Here is a 10,815-nt window from a genome sequence, read left to right as displayed (position 1 = left end):
TAAAAAACAGTGATCTTTCTTACTAGCCTATTGCCTTATACAAGACTGGTTTAGAGACCAGAGGAAAGTCATACTATAAATACACATACCCTTTTATGTTAGTAAAATCAAGTATAAAACAATGTGGAAGAACTGAAAAGCTGGATATTACCTAGACTACACTTACCACCTGGACTACAGCCCTCTCTCTGAATTAAGTAGGAGAAATCATGTGGGTTTTTTTTTTTTTTTTCAAACTTTTTATCTTGTATTGCAAGAGACCCCGTTTAATTCCTGGATTGGGAAGATCCGCTGGAGAAGGGATAGGCTACCGGCTCCAGTATTCTGGCCTGGAGAATTCCATGGAGTGTTATAGTCCATGGGGTCGCAGAGTTGGACAGGACTGAGAGACTTTCACTTTTGCTTTCATTCTTCCCCAACCCCCCTACCCATCCAGGCTGGCACACAGCATTGTGTAGAGTTCCATCTGCTGTATAATAGGTCTTTGGTAATCAGAAATGGTGTCTTTTTTCTCAGTTTGGTTTCATATAACACTGTCGCTGCTCACCACCACCGGGTGAGTTCTGTGAATATATTTTTAGCTGAGGTATAATTAACATGTATTAATTTCAGGACTATAACATAATGATTTGATGTTTATGTTGCAGAAGAGTCACCACCTTAAGTCTAGTTAACATTTATCACTATACATAGTTACAAATTTGCTTCTTGTGATGAAAAGTTTTTATTCTTTAGCAATTTTCAAATTTGCAACTGTGATAAATTATCAATACCATACTATTTATTATATATACATACCATGCTGAATATATATGTATATATACATATATGTGTGTGTATATATATGTCCCCTCCAATCATTTCATCCCCACCCCACCACCCCACCACCCCACCACCCCACCACCCCACCCCTCCCCTCTGGCCACCACCAATCTATTCTCTGTAGCTATGAGCTCTGTTGTTTTATTTTTAGATTCCATATATAAGTAAGATCATAGGGTATTTGCCTTTCTCTGGATTAATTCACTTAGCGTTATGCTCTCAAGGTCTATCCATGTTCTTGCAAATGTCAGGGTTTCATTCTTTTTATGGCTGACTAATACACCATTGTTGGAGAAGGCAATGGCACCCCACTCCAGTACTCTTGCCTAGAGAATCCCATGGACAGAGGAGCCTGGTAGGCTACAGTCTATGGGGTTGCAAAGAGTCGGACACGACTGAGCAACTTTACTTTCACTTTTCACTTTAATGTACTGGAGAAGGAAATGGCAACCCACTCCAGTGTTCTTGCCTGGAGAATCCCAGGGATGGGGGAGCCTGGTGGGCTGCTGTCTATGGGGTCGCACAGAGTCGGACACAACTGATGTGACTTAACAGTTAGCAATACTCCATTGTACATATATATGTATGTACATATATGCCTCATTTTCTTTTTAAATTCATCCATCAGTAGACATGACTGTTTCCATACTTGGTTATTGTAAATAATATTGCAATGAATATGGGAGTGAGTCTATCTTTTTGAGTTAATGTTTTCATTTTCTTTGGATAAATACCCAGAAGTGGAATTACTGGATCATATAAGTGGTTCTATTTTTAAATTTTGGAGGAACCTCCATGCTGTTCATGGTGGCTGCACCAGTTTACATTCCTATAAGCAGTGTTCAAGGGTTCTTGAACATTTCTCCACATTGAGCATTTCTCTACATTTTCACCAACACTTGTTATTTCTTGTCTCTTTGATGACAGCCATTCTAACAGGTGTGAAAAGATACCTCATTGTGGTTCTGATTTGCATTTCCCTGATGATTGGTGATATTGAGCATCTTTTCATTTACCTGTGGCCATCTTGTATGTCTTTGAAAAAAATTATCTGTTCAGATCTGTCCATTGTTTAATCAGATTGTTTGTGGGTTTTATTTGCTACTGAGTCATATGAGCTTTTGAAAAATATATTTTGGATCTTAACCCCCTATCAGACATATGATCTGCAGATATGTTCTCCCCTTTAGTAACTTGCCTTTTTGCTTTGTTGATGGTTTCCTTTGCTATGCAGAAGCCTTTTTAGTTTAATGTGGACTCGTTTATTTTTGTTCCTGTTGCCTTGGCTTTTGGTGTCAGATCCGAAAAATCAGCACCAAGACTGAGGACAAGGAGCTTACTACCTATGTTTTCTTCTAGGGATTTTATGATTTCAGGTGTTACATTCCAGTCTGTAGTCTATTTTGGGTTGATTTTTGTGCATGGTGTTAGACAGTGGTCCAGTTTTGTTCTTTTGAATGTGGCTGCCAGTTTTCCCAGCACTGTTTATTGAAGAGACAGTTCTTTTTTCATTCAATGTTCTTTGCTCTTTGTTGTAAATTAATTGACTGTATAAGCATGGGTTATTTCTGGGCTTTCTACTCTGTCCCGTTGATCTGTGTGTTTGTTTTCAAGCCAATAACATACTGTCTTTTATCACTATAACTTGGTCATATAGTTTAAAATTGGGAAGCATGATGCCTCAAGCTTTTTTCTTTCTCATGATTGTTGTGGCTATTTTGAGTCTTTGTGATTCCATACAAATTTTAGGATTGTTCCATTTCTGTGAAAAATCCTATTGAAATTTTGATAGGGACTGCATTGAATCTATAGATTTCTTTTTGTAGTATGGACATTTTACCAATATTAATTCTCCCAAAACACAAGTACAGAATATCTTTCCACTTATTTGCATTTTCTTCAGTTTCTTTCATCAGTGTCTTACAGTTTCAGTGTATAAATCTTTCACTTTCTTGGTTAAATTTATTCCTGAGTATTTATTCTTTTTGGTACTTTATCCTATCATATTCCCTACACAAATATTATTATACATTTACATAGCTTTTTTTTAATGTCCTATAATCTTAAAGCTCTATGTGTAAAGAAAAAGTTATAGAATGAATTATCATTGCAATTAGTATTAATAGAAATTTGACTTAAGACACCGCTGTCTTTTTCAACATGTCTCATCTGTCCCTTAAATTTTCTCATAGTCAGTTAAGAGATTGCCCTTCTTTTTAAATTCCTTGTTTCTTTATTTTTGGCTGCTCTGGGTCTTTGTTGCTGGGCGAGGACTTTCTCTAGTTATGGTGAGCGTGGGCTACTCTCTCGTGACAGTGCAGGAGCTTTTCGTTGCCGTGGCTTCTCTTGTTGCGGAGCGCCGGGGGTCTAGAGCACACGGGCTTTAGTAACTGCAGCTCGAGGGCTCAGGAGCTCGTGGGCTTCAGAGCTCCAGGTCAGTAGTTGTGGTGCATGGGCTTAGCTGTCCCTCAGCATGTAGAGTCTTCCCGGACCATATTTTTTGAGCAGAATATGGGCCTGATCTGATTTGTGACTTGAAAAGATCACCCTGGCTTCATATGGAGGCAGGTGTGGAAACAGGGAACCTTTGGGAAGGTCTTGCAGTAGTCATGAGGACATGATGTCGAGCATCTTTTCATATACTGATCTGCCCTCTCTATATCTTCCTTGATGTGTCCAGGTCTTTCACCCATTTTAAAAATTGGGTTGTTTGCTTCCTGATTGTTGAATTTTAAGAGTTCGTTGTATATTTTGGATAATCAGACTCTATCACATATAACTTTTGCAAATATTTTCTCCTAGTCTGGACTTGTCTCATTCTCTTGACCTTTATTATCTTTTAATGTTCACAGGGTTAGTAGGCATGACCCTTCTTTTACTTCTGATGTTAGTATTTTGTGTCTTCTCCCTTTTTTACTGGTTATCCTAGAAAAGCATTTGTCAATTTTATTGATCTTTTCAAAGAACCAGCTTTTGATTTCCTTGATTTTCTGTTAATTCTCGGCTTTCAATTTCATTGATTTCTGCTCTAATTATTATTATTTCTTCTATTCTGCTTACTTTGAATTTAATTTGCTACTCTTTCTTTAGTTTCATACAGTGGAAGCTTAACATATTGATTTTAGATGTCTTCTTTTCTAACATTCAGTGATATAATTCAATGTTACAGTTTCCCTCTAAGCATTGCTTCTACTCTATCTCATAAATTTTGATAGGTTATATTTTCATTTTCATTTGATCCTAAATATTTTTCTCAGATAATTTTTCTTTGACTCATGTGTTATTTAGAAGTGTGTTCTTTAATTTTTAAATATTTGGAGATAGTCCAAAATATCCCCAAATATTTTAGAATATTTCTATTACTGATTTAATTGGTTTCTACTGTGATCAAAAGCCATATTTTGTATGATGTCTGCTCTTTTAAATATGTTACGATGTGTTTCGTGTCTTTTGACATATATACCTGTCTTTTGATGTACGTACATATGCATGTTTCCTAGCCATATACCTTCGAGTAAAATTGTGGATCACAAAATGAGTGCATATTTGGCTGTAGTGAATACTGACAGACAAGTTTTCCAAAGTGGCTATAACAATTACACCCCACCAAGCACGCACTAGGACTTTCCTAGTGGCTCAGACTATAAAGCGTCTGTCTACAATGTGGGAGACCTGGGTTCAATCCCTGGGTTAGGAAGATCCCCTGGAGAAGGAAATGGCAATCCACTCCAGTACTACTGCCTGGAAAATCCCATGGACAGAGGAGCCTGGTAGGCTACAGTCCATGGGGTCACAAAGAGTCGGCACGACTGAGCCACTTCACTTCACTTTCACTTAAGCATGCACTAGAGTTCCATGTGGTCCACAGCTCAGCCTTTGCTCTGTGTTATGTTTTAAATTCTGTAGCCATTGTGGTGGGTGTGTAGTAGTGTCTCATTATAGTGTTAATTTGCATTTCCCTGATGACTAAAGCAGATAACAGAGGTGCTGGGCACTGGTGCTCTCAGGGCCTGGAGGAGAGCGAGGCAGGCCCTGGGCAGCCAAGAGCAGTCACTGTCTGCAGATGTGCCCAGGAGGTGCATGACTCTTAATCCCTCCCCAAATTTTTATCCCTAGACACTCACCTAGTCCTGGCCCTCCCAAAGTCTGAAAAGACCCCTCTAGGTTTATCCCTTTCGGTCTAGACTAGGCCAAAATAATTTTAATTGGATTCTCTGCATTTAGAAGTCAAGTAACTAAAATCACTTTTTCTTCCCCAGTAAAATAGAGCTAAGTGATCATCCTGCTCAGTCTTCCAAACACTGACAGCTTAAAATGTTCTCAGTTTTCCTGGATAGGTGACTTTGAATGAGCTTCGCTCAGAGTTTGAGAAGCAAAAATCCCTGGTGGCTCAGTGGTGAAGAACCCTCTTCGATCCCTGGGTCAGGAAGATTCCCTGGAGAAGGAAATGGCGATCCACTCCAGTATTCATTCTTTCCTGGGAAATCCCACGGCCGGAGGAGCCCGGCGGGCTAAAATCCATGGAGTCACAAAAGAGTCGGACACGACTTAGCGACTAAAACAACAACTTGCTTTAGAAGAGGATCTTGGGAGCCTCCTAGGAGCTTTCCAGAGGGTGGAGCGCCTGGGACAGGCAAGAGAGGGGCCGGTGGGTGTTTCCCGGGCAAGGAGGTCCTGCAGGCTTTTAAACACAGCATCCGCGCGAAAACCCGGATCTAGGATCGCCAGACCTGGACGCACTCAGGGTTATTATCCCTTCTTCCAAATCTCCTCTCCGAGTTTTCGCTCGAGCTGCGGCTGGGAAGCGAACCGAAAGTGAAAAGCCGCGGGGCTGCACCCGGCAGAGCGCGCCTCCTCCGCGCTGCGGTGAGTACCATCTTAAGGGTCTTTCCTGAGCGATGGCTTGGTGGGAGCAGGGTCTCGGTGCGGAGAACCGAAAAGAGACTTTAAAGAGGCGCGCCGAAGCTGAGACTCTGCTCGCCGAACTCACAGCCCTAGGGAAACCTCTTTGTGCCCAGAAGGGAGTGTGTGTAAGAGGAAGACGGAGTTCTGTGCTGAGAAAGTGTCCGCGTCCGCTTTGGGAAACCTTGGGCAGCTCTTTCCAGGGACCCTCCCTGAGATGCAAACCCATCTGGCTGCTGAAAAGCACAGGTGGGAGGGAGGTGATGTGCAGGGGCCTCGGCGAGAGCGGGTTCCCGCGCTCCCCCCCACCGTCCCCGCACCCCGCGAGGAAGGTTTCGCATCCCTCCCCATCTGCCACCATCTTCCCAGCCCCACTAACTCCAGAACCTAACTCCACCTCTGTGCGCTGTGAACAGCTTCCTTCTCCCTGTCTTGACTCAAGCATTACTTGTTGCTAGAATTGTGTGCTGAAGTAGGAACGAGGCTGGCTGTCCAGTTGGGGAGAGCGTTGCCTATTTAAGGCAGAAGATGCCCTGGGAAAACCCCGGAACTGCAGGCTTTGCCTAAGATATGCAAAGTATTTTGCATACTCGATTAGCATCCTCAGAACACATTTTATGTAAGCTATGGAAGGAACATTGGCGTGATTTTAAGACGTTTCCTGGGACTCTTTTAATGATTCTGTAATATGTAGCAAATGCCACGCAAAATGACTGTTTTTCTTAACACCTTGGCTCCAGCAGGCTGCCGGCTCCAAACCCCCAACACCACCAACAGAATCCCCCCCTCCTACCCTCCTCCGCACAGCGGTCTGAGATAGTCGGGGAGAGTAGTATTCATGTCCCAACTTGGATTGTTTATTTCAGTTGAGGGCTACGTGCAGTTTTGAATTTGGCAAGTTGGTCTTCAGGACCTCGTTCTCCTTTTACGTCCTCCATTTACTGATGATGAGACACCGCCCCCCCCCCCCCCGACACTCAGGGCCACTCGTGGGCGTGTTAGTGACGTCATTCTACAATTGGGGCATTGTTTCTCCTGCCCGGCCCACGTGGTCTCTAGAGGAGGACCTGGATCTTGCCTCTCTGTCTTGAATAAGCAGCCCCGGGTATTTGCACAATGAAGTGGCAGAGACACCAGTCTAGCCTCAGCGTTAGAACTTTCTCCCTCTCCTGCCGGAAGCCAGAGGCAATGTCCTAGCCCGGCTGCATCTTTTAGGTCAGTCCCTTTTTTGGACTTGCTGTGGTGACTCTTCATTTGCTGCCTTCCTGCTAGATGGCAGTGTGTAACAGTGAATTTAAATACACAGTCTCAACTGTTACTGTTCTTATGGCTCATCTCTCTTCAGTTTAAAAAAAAAGTATTTTTCAAGTTTTTTCTTGCAAACAACATATTTGAAAAAAATTTCGAACCAGAATTAAAGTTAGGAAATAAAGAAAATGAACATATTGTTTGGACAAACAATGATGTTATTCATGTAAGTGTAAGCATTGCTCAGTTTGCAGGCATTTCCAACCCATATTTAAATCCTTTCTAAATTTGGAATGTAAAAAGTTGATTTCAGGTGCTCTGTGATGACCTACCTAGATGGGTAAGAGAGGTTGGGGGTGGGAGATGGGTCCCAGAGGGAGGGGATATATGTATGCTGCTGCTGCTGCTGCTAAGTCACTCCAGTCGTGTCCAGCTCTGTGCGACCCCATAAATGGCAGCCCACCAGGCTCCCCCATCCCTGGGATTCTCCAGGCAAGAACACTGGAGTGGGTTGCCATTTCCTTCTCCAATACATGAAAGTGAAAAGTGAAAGTGAAGTAGTGACCCCATGGACTGCAGCCCACCAGGCTCCTCCGTCCATGGGAGTTTCCAGGCAAGAGTGCTGGAGTGGGGTGCCATCACCTTCTCCACATGTAGCTGATTGACTTCATTGTGCAGCAGAAACTAACACAACATTGTAAAGCAATTATGCTTCTTAGAAAAGAATTGATTTCAGTATGAAATCCAGTACCTGTTTCACATACTAGCATTCTGTTAACACAACAAAGATTTGTAGTAGCGTTCTTGACTGTGAATTTTTTAAAAATTAAAAACAATTAAGTTCATCCTTATTGACAGTATTTTTCAGATATTTATTTACTTCAAAGTAAGATCTCAGTTTTTAAAAGTTAATGCTGAATTAGTCAAAAGGAGAATGAAGATCAAGTAACCCTCAGTTGTCATATAGAAATATTTCTTGTTTTATATTTCCAGAAATCTTTAGATTGTGATGACTCAGCTTGTCCCGATTACTATCTCTTTAATTGATTGATTTTTCTTCTGTGGAGTGTTCCTGGGCACTGTTCATGAGATCAGAGAACTTAATTTTGGGATAAAGATCCTCAGAAGATTATTTGTTCCAGCTCTTTGTTTTTAGGCATGTGAAGTATTAGCCAGATTTTATCATGTTATTTGATTGTTTCCTCACTCATGATTACAGGAATGATCAAAGCAGCTGAGGGATTTTTAGTTCCTATCTTTGCCAGGAAGGAAAATTTTTACAGAATAACCAGTAAGCCCTCCTGGAGAAAGAACAGTTATAAAGAACACCTTCCAAGGAAAAAGAAGCTCAGCTCTTAAGTGTCATACAGAATCTTCCCAATAGTGGACCACCCCCGTCTTCCATTTAAAAAACCTATTGTTTTTGAATGCTTCTGTTTGGGTCTTCATGTCAGTCTTTTTATTTAGTTCTTTAGTGGGTTTGTTTTTATCTAGAAACTAGACCCACTAAGTGAGATTGTATTAATACTGTATACTTTGAGTGCTTCAGTTTGTGTCTGGAATTTAAGAATTTAAGAATGGCATCACTTTCAGGAGTAGAAGAATGAAGGTGGTCATGCTGCCGCTTCCATCCTCCCATTAATCTTTCTTTTTTATTAATACAGTCTTTTTTTTAGTTGAAAAGTATTTATTTATTTATTCGGTTGCTGTTGCTCTTAGTTGTAGCATGCGGGATCATGGGAGTTCTTTAGTTGCCACATGCAAGATCGAGTTCCCCAGGTAGGAATTGAACCTGGTGCCCCTGCATTGAGAGTATGGAGCCCTCGCCACTGGACCACGAGGGGAGCTCCTAATCACCAGTCTTGATTCCATCAGCTGCCAGTATCCCTTTCTCTCTCTTGTGATTCTCTGTCTCTCCTGCAATGTGTGCTTGGTCCAAGAGGATGACCCTCCCAGACAGAAATCTGTAAGGCAGAGCACCACTCAAAAAAGAAAAAAAAGCTCCACAAAGTATGCAGTCCATTAAAAAAGTGAAGAACACATTAACACAAATAAGTATTAATCAAAAAAATGGGATGAAAAGGGAAACTGTGGAACCACCACGCCATGCTCATCAGGTGCCCATGGGACAGTCTTTCTGCGAATTAATAACACTGGTCAACTGTTTAGTGTGTTTGGTCAATTTTTTTTTAATGTTTAACAGTTATTTTATATTCACCCAATAAAGTAGCTTTAAAGAGTTGCCTAACCTCCCCCAGCATTCTGTCCACTAATGTAGTAGAAATAAGCACAATGAATGGCCCTATATTATCTGACCTGGCACTAGGGTGGAATAAGGCTTCTCAAAGCAGGTAGCCTTGAATGCCCAGAATGGCTCTGGTAGGGAAAGAGGTATGGGTGTTGTAGGTAGGGACCAGAGCACAGAACAAGAAACTATATTCCAGGAACAGCTAGAACAAAGGGTTTGTCAGGTAGAAGGTGGAAAAATAGGACAGAGTCCAGAGACTCTTGTTTTCTAAGCTAATGAATTTGGTCTTTACCTTGAACTCTTTGGCATTGAAATCCATTGATGGATTTTAATCAGAGGAGAAATACCCAGTCTACATTCCAACAACATCTCTGAGCTGAGTGGGGGATGCTAGCAGGTCAGAAATCCTAGTTATCAGACTTTTAATTTTTTAATTTTTATTTTTTCCCACACCGAGAAGCATGTGGCACCCTAGTTCCCCAACCAGGGATCAAACCTGACATAGATAGAAACACAGTCTTAACACTGGACTGCTGGGGAAGTTCTTATCAGGCTTTTGGAGTCACCAAGTAGGAATCGATGTGGAGTGCAGGTGAAGTCAAGTAGAGTCGAAGGCAATGAGTTAAAAATTGCCTGGAGCTTTGTCCAGAGGCCCTTAGACTTTCCTATCTGCCTGCCATGTCATCTCTCTTTCCCAGGACAGCAGCCCCTACTTAAGGGATGCTCCGAGGATTTTATACATTATGAAATGAAAACATCTTGGAATGTATTCATTTGAAAAATGACACTTTGGTGTGAATAACGTGTCTGGTAATTAGACATATTCTTTCAAAAGACTTTCCCTGGCATAACCTCAAACTCAGTTAAGAGTTGATTATTAACCCAGTGATTTCCCTGGTGACTCAGACGGTGAAGCATTTGATCCCTGGGTCGGGAAGATCCCTTGGAGAAGGAAATGGCCACCCACTCCAGTATTCTTGCCTGGAAAATCCCATGGACAGAGGAGCCTGGTGGGCTACAGTCCATGGGGTTGCAGAGAGTCGGACAGGATTGAGCAACTTCACTATTAACCCAAATGACCCACCAGTTACTAGAGGAGAGAGGATCTGAGACTTCCCAGATCTCTCTGGTGGGTGTCACCCAGGGTTGGCTTCTCATTTTCCACTCAGGACCACAGGGCAGAAATCACCGGAGTCCCACGGCTGAAGCCCTTGACCCACACCGGGGGCTGGCCCTGCATGGCTGGGGCCCTGTGGGAAGCTGGCATCCTCAGGCTGCTAATTCACTGAGACGTCTAGTCTCCCTCCTGTGCATTTTAATTCAACATAAAGCAGAGAACGTGGAAATGACTGGGGACTGAAAGTGTTGCTGCTTTTGACGGGACAGCCCCTGCAGGACTATGCGGTGGTGACTCTCAGCTCCAGACCCCTCTCCAGGCGGCAGATGGCCGGCCCCAGGCCGTGTGCACAGCCCAAAGAAGCGTCTCAGAGCTCAGCGCTTGGGTCAGGCGGGTCGGTTAGTGAGTCCACTTCAGCTGTTATCGACCTGGCTGAGCAAACACACACTGCTCCAGCCTGAGACGGGGTGTTCTGGGC

The 10,815-nt window shown here is 42.6% G+C and overlaps 1 protein-coding gene across 2 annotated transcripts in view; it reads left to right on the top strand.

Moving 5' to 3' along the window:
- Positions 1 to 5,625: 5,625 nt before the first annotated feature.
- The window catches only part of FUT10 (fucosyltransferase 10), a 76,806-nt gene continuing 71,616 nt past the window's right edge, over positions 5,626 to 10,815 (top strand). For both annotated transcript variants that reach the window (XM_004021766.6, XM_042241454.2), the window contains exon 1: positions 5,626 to 5,688. The gene's annotated coding sequence lies outside the window, so the exon portion shown is untranslated. The remainder of the gene's footprint in view (positions 5,689 to 10,815) is intronic.

The sequence above is a fragment of the Ovis aries genome, chromosome 26, assembly GCF_016772045.2.
Source record: "Ovis aries strain OAR_USU_Benz2616 breed Rambouillet chromosome 26, ARS-UI_Ramb_v3.0, whole genome shotgun sequence".
Taxonomy (NCBI): domain Eukaryota; kingdom Metazoa; phylum Chordata; class Mammalia; order Artiodactyla; family Bovidae; genus Ovis; species Ovis aries.
The sequence above is the reverse complement of the archived record's forward strand: the minus strand, read 5'-3'. Positions and strand labels throughout refer to the sequence as shown.